Raw genomic sequence first — 12,962 nt, 5'->3', positions numbered from 1 at the left:
AATGCAGTAAATAGCACCCTTTTTTTTTAATATTACATTCATACCATGTAGCAAATCGTGTTTACTTTAATATGTTCCCACCATATTCACCACCCTGCTCTGCAGAAACATAAGAGGTTGGGGGAATTAACTGCACATGCGATTGCTGTAAACTAATTTCCTATACACTTGGTAATTCAGACAAATTGTTGAATACAGTAGATGACACTTCACTCTTTCTGGTGGTCATAGAGCTCTTGCCATTAAACTCCAATTCTTAACTGGTTGCTTAGTATCCCAGTGCCAAAACCATAAGCTGATATGTAATGCAGTGTGGGTGATGTGGTAGTTTGTGTAAAAGGAAAGTTTTTTTTCATTTTAATTATGCACAAGTTAATTTTAATTCAGTATAAAATAAAATCAGATTAGTCTATTCAGTTGTTTAGGGAAAAAATGCAATAACCTTTCAATTTAGCCATAATTTCATGAAGTTTCCAGTATGAGTGTAACAAAGTTACTAACCTTGCCAGTATTCATTGAACTAATGAAGATGCAAAATAAATGTTTCCCTAACAGATTGCTTTTGGGAATAACCGCTTAATAAGAAAACTTGCCTATCGCTTCACACCCAGGCCCCATCTCTCTAAAGTCGGGGTCGGCAACCTACGGCACGTATGCCAAACACGGCACGGGAGCCGATTTTGAGTGGCACGCCCCCCGCCCCACTCAGCCCCCCCGCTCTCCCCTGGGGGGGCAGGAAGCAGAAGCTTGGTCCTGCTGCAGCCAAGCTTCCCCCCCCTCCCCCATTTCTTCCCACAGCTTGGTGCGTTCCGGCCCCTCCCCCACCCTCTCCTTGCTGGCGATGGCCCTTGCGAGGGGGAGCGGAGCAGAGCTGAGCGGCAGCGTGATCGCTGCTCTATAGATCAGGCAGAGAGAGGTAGGGACGGTCCTTGGGGAAGGGGGTGGAACCGGGCATATCCCTCCCAGCCCCCTGCCATGAGCCACTCAGGGCAGGGGGCTGGGAGCACCCCCACGAGCCGAGCAGCCCAGTCTTCTGCCCTACACCCCCCACACACCCAAGCCCTCTGCCCTTACCCCTGAACCCCCCCCCACCACCACCACCACCACACACCCAGCCTTCTGCCGTGCACCCTCTGCCCTGAACTCCCGCCCAGGTCTGGGGTCCCGGCTGCAGGCCTGGAAGCAGGCCGAGCAGGCTGGTGGTGTAAGATCAGCATTTTAATTTAATTTTAAATGAAGCTTCTTAAACATTTTGAAAACCTTGTTTACTTTACATAACAATAGTTTAGTTATATAATATAGACTTAGAGAGACCTTCTAAAAAACGTTAACATGTATTACCGGCATGCGAAACCTTAAATTAAAGTGAATAAATGAAGACTCGGCACATCACTTCTGAAAGGTTACCTACCCCTGCTCTAAAGCCACATCTCTACAGAACAGTGGTGGTTGGGTATGGCAATTCCTCCAAAGTCAGTGTGCTGGGAAAAGCCTCGCTGCTGTTGATAGTCAAACATCACTTTCCTACCAGTATTAAATGTAGTTTCCCCTGTCTACACAAATGTACAGCAGTTTTCAACTTAGTTTGCAGGAAACAAGATGCACTGTTTTTCTTGGTGGAAATACAGCTGAGATCTGAGGCTCCTATCTGTGTATGGGGACTAATAGTGCTCTTAACTCAGCATGCGTGGAAGGTAGCTGTCATCCAGTGGGAGAACAGACCCCATTGATGGGGAATATATCTTTGAATGAGCTTATTAGTTTAAAAATAACCTCTTCAGAGTAACTTCTCTTATTGGGGAGTTGGGATATGTTAGAGTATGCTGTGCCTTAAAAACATTGACTGTTTAAGTTGTCCTGCTGATACCCTGATATGAAATATTCTGTAAGAAATATGGATAAAATTGCTTTCATGTGAGGCCCAGACACCTAATCATGTGTTCTTACCACAAAAGAAATAACTGCCTTTACGCAGGTTATGGAATTTAGTTTATTAAACAGATTTATAAAGCACTCATTTGCTTAAAAAGTGCAGTTGTACTCTGAGAAGTGACTAAATAAAAATGGCTCTGTGGGGTTTGACAGTGGTGTCCATGTTCTCCCCCAAAATAAGGTTACTAATTACAGGTAAAAATGTCTGTCTACCACAAATGCATCCTGGACTTTAAGAGCCTGGTCCCTCTCTCAGTGAAGTCAAATCTGGGTTCTTCTCATGAATCGCTACCAACAATGGATTCTGCAAGCCAAATTGGGCCTTCAGTGATGAGTGCACAGGTGTAGGTGATCGGGGATTTAATAAACAACGTGTTTAATTCAGCTCACTTCCAGTTGTGTGGCCTTTGTAGTGGTAACTGATGTAGTAAAAGTCCAGGGAATACTTGGTATTCATTCTTTTAAAAAGATCAGCAATTGTCTACAGATACTGTACCTTAAAATCACTGCAGTTACTTCCTGTTCTATGTATAGGGTATCTCAAAAATCAGTGTGTGATAACTCTTAAAAGGAGCTCAGACAGCCCAATGATCTTATAAAATTTTTTTGAGAAAATAATCAAATGTTATTTGGCTTTTTAGATGTCAACATAGCTAAACAAAGATTGTAGTGGTACATCACTTGTATGTAGCTTTTTACACTCATTGAGAGATTGCAGATCTGGATGCATAAAGCGGAGCTTTAAATTTATTTTAAGGACAATAACATTTTCAGTGCAGTGACTTGATTACAGTCTAGACCAGTGGTTCTCAAACTAGGGCCGCCGCTTGTTCAGGGAAAGCCCCTGGCGGGCCGGGCCGGTTTGTTACCTGCCGCGTCTGCAGGTTTGGCCGATCGTAGCTCCCACTGGCCGCGGTTCGCCGCTCCAGGTCAATGGGGGCTGCAGGAAGCGGCATGGGCCGAGGGATGTGCTGGCCGCCCTTCCCGCAGCCCCCATTGGCCTGGAGCGGCAAACCACAGTCAGTGGGAGCCGCGATCTGCCAAACCTGCGGACGCGGCAGGTAAACAAACTGGCCCGGCCCGCTAGGGGCTTTCCCTGAACAAGCAGCGGCCCTAGTTTGAGAACCACTGGTCTAGAACAGTGGTTCTTCACCTATTTACCATTGTGGGCCACATCCAATACTACCTATATAGCCCTGAGGATGTCACATGGGCTGCAGCTCTGTGCTGATTGGGCCACAAACAGGCTGCAGGTTGAGAATCACTGGTCTAGAAGTACCTATGTGGGGACTAAATATTTAATAGTGTGCTTTTCAATCTAGGAGAGAAAGATATAACACAATCATGAAGCTAGACAAATTCAGACTGGAAATACAGTGTAAATTTTTCATGGTGAGCATAATGCACCATTGGAACAATTTACAAAGGGTCATGGTGAATTCTCCATCACTTACAATTTTTAAATCAAGATTGGATGTTTGTCTAAAAGACCTGCTCTAGAAATTATTTTGGGGGGAGTTCTATGGTCTGTGTTACACAGGAGACTAAATTAGGTGATCACAACAGTCTCTTCTGGCAGTGGCATGTACAAATAAAACTTGCCCTCAAATTTGAAACAGTTGAGCAAACTCTAATCCCAAGGGGTGAAATTGATACAGTACTGCATACAGCCTGTATAAACAAGCTTTTCACATGGGGAACTTTGGTAAAGAATCAACTCCCTCCCATGAGCAAGGCAGCTTCTCATTCAGTGGTTCCCAAACTGGGGTTCATGAAATGTTAGAGGGTTCTCAGGAAAAAATTCCCTAATGCTGGACAGAGCTGTCCCTAGGAACCCCATGCAGCACGGGGCCAGCATCCCGGAGCCCCTGGACTTCCAAGAGCTAAGCAAATCAAAGCAAGCATATCTAGCACACTGATGAGATTTAAACTTCAAGACTCCTTATAAGAAATGGAAAGGGAGGCAAATATTTTTTGCTGTTTTAAAAATTAAATAGGCAGCTAGTATTGTTTTAAAAATTATTATGAAGAACAAGTTTAAGCTTTGCTGTAATGTGCATTGTTTGCCTCAACTGCTCAAGACCTGAATGCTTGTGTAGGGGCTACACTGGGGAGAGGGCGGGGGGGGGGAAATCGATCCAAGATACACAACTTCAGCTACACGAATTCGCATAGCTGAAGTCGAAGTATCTTGGATCGAATTACCTGGGGTCCACGTGGCGCAGGATCAACGGCTGCGGCTCCCCCGTCAACTGCGCTACCACCGCTCACTCTGGTGGAGTTCCGGAGTCGACGGTGAGCGTGTTTGGGGATAGAAGCCTTGTCTTATAACAGGCTTATTCAAAGTGATACAAGCTACGAAAGTAAGATCTTGGAAAAGTGTTGCCATTTTCATAATGTAATAAAAATACTATAATAATAATAGTGTGTAATGAGCATGTCATAAAAACAAACTTTATATTTCCAAGATCGCTGCTTTTATAATTTATACTCAAGTAATAGAGAAAATCCCTGGAAATATTCATTTTTAGGAGGGGTTTCGTGAGACTTGATATTTTAGTGAAAGGGGTTCACAGGTTGTTAAAGTTTGGGAACAACTGTTCTAGCTGGAAAAGAGCGTGAGATCTACTTGTACTTAATCTACAGGAGTTTGAGCTGAGTCTGTCAACATAATGGCCACATCTCCCCACTCTGAAGTGGCCTTCCAGAAACTGGTGCAGAGCCCACCTCTGCAGTGTGCAAGGTCCCCCTGCATACTGGCTAATCTGCCTCCATGCTATTAAATCATTGTGGCTATGATCGGGGGCGGGGGGTTTATCTTGGAAACTCACAATATTAATAGTGCTTTAAAAAAAAAAAAAAAAAAAAACTTCGGGTAAAAAATATTGATACAGTTTGAGCCATGCTATAATGGCCATCTAAACTTATGGCTTGTTATTGTTGCAACTAACCCCCTCTTCCCCCCCCTCCCCCCCCATAACTGCAGAGGTGTTAATGGGCCATTATACCTTGAATGGTCTCTTACAATATGTGCTAAATACTAAACAATCTGTTCCACATTACATTTTGCTGTGATGCTGAGAGTTCCTTTCCCAGACTTGAAGAAGCGCTGCGTGTGGTTGGAAAGCTTGTCTCTCACCAACAGAAGTGGATCAGATAAAAGATATATTACCCACCTTATCTGTCTAAACGAAGGTTTATACGTGTGTGACAGCATATGTATTCTTCCTAAGGCTTTTATTAGTTAACGTATATACAGAAGCATGTAGATATCAAGTAATACCTTTATTGAAATAAAATATAATTTATTTATGCTTTTATTTATTCATAGATACTTAGCCCTGCTCTACACTGGGTGGGGGTCGACCTAAGATACGCAACTTCAGCTACGCAAATAGTGTCGCTGAATTCAGCGTATCTTAGGTCAACTTACCTGGCCGTGAGGATGGCGGTGAATCGACTGCTGCCGCTCCCCCGTTGACTCTGCTTCCGCCTCTCGTGAGCTGGAGTTCCGGAGTCAACGGGGAGCGCGTTCGGGGATTGATGTATCTGCGTCTAGACGAGACGCAATAAATCGATCCCCGATAGATCGATCTCTACCTGCCGATCCAGTGGGTAGTGAAGACCTGCCCTTAGGTCAGAAGGAACCATTATGATCCCAATCCCCTGCATGGTACAGGCCACAGAACATGGCAATTAGAGCCGGTTGAAAATTTTTTTTTTTACAGAATAGTTTTTTATTGGAAAACGCAGTTTTGTCCAAATCAAAATATTTTGCAGGAATGGGTATGTTGATGAGATTTTAGAGCAAAATTCTAAAATCATTTTGACATCCTGATTTAATTTTATATAGATTAGAATAATTAGAAGTGGTCAGAAAAACTTGGATGGAACAGTTTTCTATCAGAAAGAAATGTGTGTGGTGTTTTCAATTCAAAACAATGTTTTGAAGTTTTGATATTATTCTGTAGAATGTAAAGTCATAATCAAAATGAAAGACTTGTGAATGGCATAGAATATCCACCTTCTAAAACTATACTTGTGTAATTCAGTTCCTTATCTCTCCCCCTCTCCTTCACAGAATGGGTACTACATTATCTATCTTAATGCAAGGTTGTGTGTCCGATGCTGGGAAGTCACTGATTCAGCTAGAGCAAATGACTCAGTGCCAAGGAATGGGAGCAACAAGCAAAAAACAAAAGGAAATGAACAGCAAGTATTCACAGGAAATTTATCTGAGGCTCTCCCCACCCTCTCCCAGACTCTTAGCTTCAGAGAACTAGCATGAAGCTGCTTAGATTTTAGCCACGCTGTTTTCCTACCTAAGTTGTATTTGGATTTTGGGAATGCTTGTATACATTTACAATTTATGTTACCTACTTTTAAACCCCCCCCCCCCTTTTTTTTTTTTGCCAGACTTTGGAAACTCTAAACTGAAAATAACTTCTAACTTTAGTTTGCCTTTTTTGAAAAATATTTTAGGAAAACTTTTTCTTCCAGTTGGCTCCTACCTGTCTTGGCTCAAAGTCCGCTCGAGTGGTGGTGTCTTTGGATCTCGTACTCAGCTAAGTTTAGGGAGTTCAGGTGGCCCCAGATTACTAGAAAATAGAAATCAGCCCCAGCGGATATCAACAGGTTGTTTCCTGTTAGCTGAGGTGCAGGCTTCCCACTAAGGGCTTGTCTACATTTAAAATGCTGCAACAGTGTCACTCCAGTGAAGATGCTACCTACACCGACAGGAGGGGTTCTCCCGTTGGCGTAGGTACTCCACCTCTCCGAAAGGTAGTAGCTAAGTTGACAGAATTCTGTCAACCTAGTGGTGTCTACGCCAGGGTGCTAGGTCGGTTTAACTGTCACCCTAACTTCCTAGTGAAGACTAGACCTAAGGCAGGAAACTGTTTGAAACTGTTTCTCTCCCCATCTGCCATATCCTGGCCAGGAGCTGTAAAAGCCTGTCAACACTGGGAATTCAACTACAGACTTGGCAGGAGCAGAACAGTGGTGGAAATGTGTATTTGTGAGGCTGAAAGCAAGATGGAGGAGCCTGCTGCCAAGCAGTGACAGTGCAGTCTGCAATGTAGATGATATCACACCTGCCTGCTGTATTCCAAGCAACATTTGTAAAAGGAAGCAGGAGGTGTTGGGCTGTGAACTGAAGAGGTGCTGGGCCTTGCCACAAATGATGCTTAGCTATTCAGAAACACTGGGGAACCTGGTGCTGTAAATGCTGCAAGTATCAGTCGTGAACCTCCTCAGACCCACTTTGTGCAGATATTCTGCAAAAGCAGGGGTAAGTTGGACAGGAAGTGAGGGAGATGCTTGAGTGAGACAGATGATGTTTTACCTAAAACTGTTGTAGCTGTTGCATTTGGCCTTGGGCAGTAACTGTGCATGTCTCCTGTGACACGGGAGTTTGGTGTTGATGTGTTGGGATGAGGGAGTGCTCTGTGCCAAAATATATGCCTCAGTCGCACTGATATTTCTGCTTCTCCCTCCTATATCAGCCTGTCTTAACTCAGCATTCTTGACTGGTTAGATGAAGGAGATTGTTCTTCTGCTCAGATGAGCTTTCAAAGGCCTTGCTTCTATGGGAGAACACAGTGTTAGGATAGCTGTTGCAGCCTCCTAGAATAACCCAACATGTGGCCACACAACATTGCCTCAAATGGTGCACAGCCAATCACATCACTTTGGGGATTGCATTTGCTCTGAGCAAGACTCTAATCATCCCTGACTGTATTCTAGAGCAGTACAACAACAGTGCAGATCACTCTAGAGTAGTCAGCAAGTACTGCACCAGGTCAACTGGTCCGCCCAGAGCTTCAGAAAAGTGGGGGGAAAGGATAGTGACTTTGTCTGAGAGACCCCAAACTAAAAAAGCTTTTTTTGGGTGGTGCTGGCAGACATGCATGCGTGGAGTGAGATACCATAACAGAGTACAACTGCCAGAGCAGGGCCAGGAGGCTGGAGGGCAAGACTTCTGCACCACCCCTCCTTGCTAAGGCTTTTGAAGTAGCAATTCCAGAAGTTCCTTCAAATTTACAATGATGTCCAATTCCAGTGTGTCCGTCAAACTTGCCTGACAATACACCTCACTGTAAAAACACCCATTGTTTTCTCTTGCCCCGGTAAAACCAGTAGCTGCTATTTAGGCTTTTACAGATGAAATCTTTCTCACCAATCCATTGTTTCTCCTTGGCCTTGGAGACAGAGAATAGCTAGGTCTTCCTTATACGTTGTTTTCACTCTGTTTAGCCTGGCAGCTGAAGGACAAGCTGATAATAGAAACTTTGAGGGGAGGCAGGGCTCTCTATGGGAGGGCTGACTTTTATAGCTAATAAAAATATCACCATCCATGGCAGAATCAAACCCATACAACAGCCATTCCTTTGGGCAAGCTTTCTGTTCTTTTTAAGAAGAAAGGTGTAATAGTGCCATTGTCTTTCACTCATATGCAGGGGCGCTGGAACAATTTTTATAGTGCAGGTACTGAGAGCCATTGAACCAAACTAAACCCCGTGTATAATGGAAAGCACTTCAGTGCCCTTAGTTCCAGCACCTATGCTCATACATCAGCAAAAGGTCACTAGCATATGGCTCCAGTTCCTCCCATTAAATCTGCTCTTCCTACTGCTTTGGCTAAACTATGCGTTGCTAACCTAGGGTTACCATACGTCCTCTTTTTCCCGGACATGTCCGGCTTTTCAGCACTCAAACCCCCGTCCGGGGGGAATTGCCAAAAAGCCGAACATGTCCGGGAAAATGGCGGCTCTGCTCCTCCCCTGACTCTTCGGCTCTGTTTAAGAGCCGAGCTGCCCGCTATGGGCTATGCCTCCGGACCCCAGCCGCTGGCCGGGCACTTCCCCTCCCGGGCTCCGGCGGCGCAGGGTCCGAAGCAGGTAGTGCTCGGGCAGCCCGGCTCTTAAACAGAGCCGAAGAGGAGCAGAGCCTCCAGCCGCGGCGGCTCTGCTCCTCCCTGACTCTTCGGCTCTGTTTAAGAGCCGGGCTGCCTGAGCGCTACCGGCTTCGGGCAGCCCCCGTGCCTCCGGACCCTGCGCCGCCAGAGCCCGGGAGGGGAAGTGCCCGGCTGGGGGTGCAGGGTCCGGAGGCATAGGGGCTGCCCAAAGCCCGAGCGCTACCGGCTTCACGGTTTGCCGGGCAGCCTCCAGACCCTGCGCCCCCGGCTGGGCGCTTCCCCTCCCGGGCTCCAGCTGCGCTGGGGAAGCGCCGGCCGGGGGTGCAGAGTCTGGGGGCTGCCCGGCAAACCGTGAAGCCGGTAGCGCTGGGGCAGCCCTTTCCCCATGGCTGGGAGTGGGAGGGAGGAGGGGCGGAGTTAGGGCAGGGCTAGGGGTGGGGAAATGGGCAGGGCCAGGGTCCGTGGAGGGTCCTCTTTTTTATTTATTAGATATGGTAACCCTATATAACCTAGCCAGACTATGGTTCCTTTGTCTTAAAGTGGGTTCCTCTTTTTTGTCTCCTGTTGCAGTTACATTGGTTTTCCTATAGAAGAAACTGCTGTCCCTGCTGCCTCTTGAAAAGAGAGTGGATGGGAGGGCTTAAGAGGTCTGACACCACTTTGTCTATTCCACCTGACCATTTCCACTTCCCTCTTAGCTATTTGTGCCTTAAATGAATGACCTGGAGGGTGCTTAGCTTCTCCTATGAAAGCTGCCTCGACATTTTCCCCCTAGACTTTCTTTGGTGACTTAGGCCTGGTTCACACCATGTTTGGACCAGGGTAACTATTTCACGTAGTGTGAACTGGTACAACCCCTAGGACACGTCTATACTTGCCATTTAAAGCGGAAAAAGTCCCTTTTTTTACACACAAACTGTGGGAGCATCTACTGCCCATGACTTTTGCATTGAAACTCAAAATTTTCACCACAAAAAGAAAACCACCTCCGCAAGAGGCATACAGCTCTTACCGGTGAGGCTTCTGTGGTGATGTGCAAGTGAAGACACATTCTTACTGTTTACCGAGCTGTTAGCCTCCACGGGATATCCCACAGTGCCTAGGTGACCACTCTGGCGAACAGCTCTGTTGCTCTGACACCAGGTAAACAGACATCCGCCCCTCCCCCTGTAAAGCCCTGGGAACTTTGAAACTCCCCTTCCTGTTTTCTTGGGAAGCGCTCACTTATCTGGCCAGGTGACAATACCTGTTCCACGGAGCATCCCCTGCTTGGAGCAATGCTGAGCGACTGGAGCTGAGCAGTGTTTGGGGAGAGGAGGCTGGGCAGGGACCCAGGATGCCGCGCGATCACAACCCCCGCCCCCTTCCCACAAGACCTATAATCAAAATGGAGAGAGCTGCACTGTGGGATAGCTGCCCTCCGTGCGCTGCTCTCACTGGCGATGGAAGTGCTGCAAATGTAAACACACTCTGATGCCTGTGGAAGTGAGTACACAAACCAGCGCTTTTCTTTCACCGGGTCACTATCGCTGTTGAAACTGACAACGCAAAAACCCTGCAAGTGTAGACATAGCGCTAGTGTGGACAGTTATACTGGTATAAAGTGCCTTATAACAGTGTAGCTTTTTCCACTTTCCTGTATGGGAATAAGTTATACTGGTATAAACACCTTTTTACTGGTGTAACTGTGTCCCCCTTAGTGGAGTTGTACCATTTTAATTATACTGGGATAGTTTAATGCCACACAACTTTGTGTAGACAAGCCTTTACTATGCAGTTAATGACTGGCTTTCAATCAGTAATATGGCTATTTAGCAATGCCTGCAGAAGTTTATGGTTTATAATCCTAGGCAGCTAAATTGTTTCTATTGGTGGTGTTAAATCAATGGAACTAGAGCCACCTTCTCTCTTCTTACAGTCTCGCCTTCCTTGATAAAGATCTAATCATCACACTGTTGCTGCATCCCTTATCAGGGTCCTCTGCTGCGGTTACTATTGTATGGTTTGTAGTGATTTGTAATACAGAGATCTCAGCCGGGTTGGGGGCCCCAGTGTGCTAGGTACTGCACAGATGCATCATAGAAAAAAGTCCCTGTCTCCAATTACATCTAAACTTAGCTTAAGCTAAGGCATGTGGCTGAAACAAGTGGGGAAGATGGCACTTCAGCCTGGTTCTTGGAGCCCTAAGTCTTCCAGACTCCAGGGTTCTGAGCCACAGACAAGGGCCTCTTTCTTGCTGCCACAGTTTCTGCAGGGGCAGGGTTAAGAGCCAAATACTCTGGCCAACTTTTCCCTTCCCCAGCTAGTGCCAGACATGTTTTTAACAGTTCCTGCCCTCTTATTTAACCAAGACATTTTTTTTTAGCTAGCTTTTGTCCTTCACTGTCGAACAGTGCCTCTTGCAGTTAGAAAAGCCTTGAAACTCTGCTTAGGAATTTTATTACTGCAAATGATTCTTATGAGAGGGGCCCAGGAAGGGGGCCAACAGTTGTAGTTACTTTAGCTTACTGGTTTTAAACTTGTGTTCAGGAGTCCTGTTTGGCAGGAGGGACTTGTCCTCCAAATATTAGAGTTCACTACTTGGCCTTTAGCCACTTGCTGAGCAGAAAGAGTAGAAATAGCCTCACTGAAGTTCCATGCAAATCTGTGTATGATCTTTCCAGCATACTTCCACCCACCTCTACTGTGTAAATCCGTGCATATGAGCTGATGGATTTTAACTGATTCCCATTACTGTAGCATTTTACCATCTTTAATGTAGTTATCCTCACAACAGCCCTATGAGGTAGGGAAGAGGCATGAAGAGGCTATGTGACTTGCCCAAGGGTCACACTGGAAGTCTGGGGCAGAACAAGGAACTGGACACGGGTCTCATGAGTCCCAGGCCAGTTCCCTAATCACTGGACCATCCTTCCAGCTCTGAGTGCCAAAATCAGATGTTCCTCAAGACACTCCACTCCCCAACTCCTGCTCTTGATGTGTAGGATAAAGATGGACCCTCCACATCTCTCCCTAGCCCCAAGCTTGCAGACTAACATTAGGAGTTTCTCCCCCACCACACTCTCCCTATCAAACTTTTCCTCTGTATTTTTCTTTCAGATGCTCCTGATGATGTGTTCAGAACAGGTACACACTTATGTAAGAATGCCGCCTCGTTGTTACCTGCTTTGAAGAGATTTTTAGATATTGTGTAAATGGTGTGTCAACACGGCTAAACCACCGTCCTGGAATTTACCCTTCCCGGGCTGATATTTGTGAGCTGAAGTCACTAGTAGAATTCCAGCCTGACAACTTTTCAACTTTGTTTAAACTTTTAGTCACAACGACTGTCTTCCATAACAAAGAACGGGACCCTTTCACTGATTTTTTTTTTGGTATGTTTATTTCTTAAGTCCCTGCTTGTAAGCATTGCTTTTATTCCTGAAGGCTGTGGGAGATCCCTCTGGGAATTGTAATAAGTAGCAGCACTACAAGTCCTCTGTCCCTGAGGCAGGTGTTTGGGGACACACGAGAAACTGCTACAGCGGCGCAGCTGTAGCGTAGACACTTACTACAGTGATGAAGGGGTTCTTCTGTCACTGCAGTAAATCCACCCCTCCAAAGGTGCTAGTTAGGTTGACAGAAGAAATCTTCCATCAACCTCGTGGTGTCTACACTGGGGGTTAGGCCATTTTAATTACATCAGACAGGGTGTGAAATTTTTAACAGCTCTGATACTCCTGCCACTCTCAGCAACAGAAATTCACTGTTTGTCGTACATTAGAGATGCATTTACAGGTAAAAATTCTAATCTAGGTGTCAACGGAAAAGTCTTCTGTATGCCTATCACATATGTATGCTCATGTAGTGATTGGGGCTGGCCACTTGAAGGAATCATGATCATATGCCCTAGGCTGTTATACACATTATCTAGTAGTTGGAGCAATGGCCACCGGCGTTATGATTTCAGGTTTGTATACCCAGCTCCACAGCTGATTTACTGTGTACCCATAAGCAAGTTATCCAACCTTTGCAAAAGCTTTCCCCATCTGTAAGATGGAAATTCTTGACCACATTAAAGGGTATTAGAGGGACACTGCCTACTTCTGCTTTCTATCAATAATAGATAAAAGAA

At 45.8% G+C, this 12,962-nt stretch overlaps 1 long non-coding RNA gene across 1 annotated transcript; it reads left to right on the top strand.

The window, feature by feature from the left end:
- The first annotated feature begins 9,410 nt into the window (after positions 1 to 9,410).
- Positions 9,411 to 12,067, top strand: LOC101935778 (uncharacterized). The gene is made up of 3 exons (XR_255129.4): positions 9,411 to 9,495; positions 10,767 to 10,845; positions 11,948 to 12,067. It is a non-coding gene; the product is annotated as an uncharacterized LOC101935778 (long non-coding RNA).
- The last annotated feature ends 895 nt before the right edge of the window (positions 12,068 to 12,962 follow it).

This window comes from Chrysemys picta, chromosome 4 (genome assembly GCF_011386835.1).
Source record: "Chrysemys picta bellii isolate R12L10 chromosome 4, ASM1138683v2, whole genome shotgun sequence".
Taxonomy (NCBI): Eukaryota; Metazoa; Chordata; order Testudines; family Emydidae; genus Chrysemys; species Chrysemys picta.
This window is presented reverse-complemented; position numbering and strand designations above follow the sequence as displayed.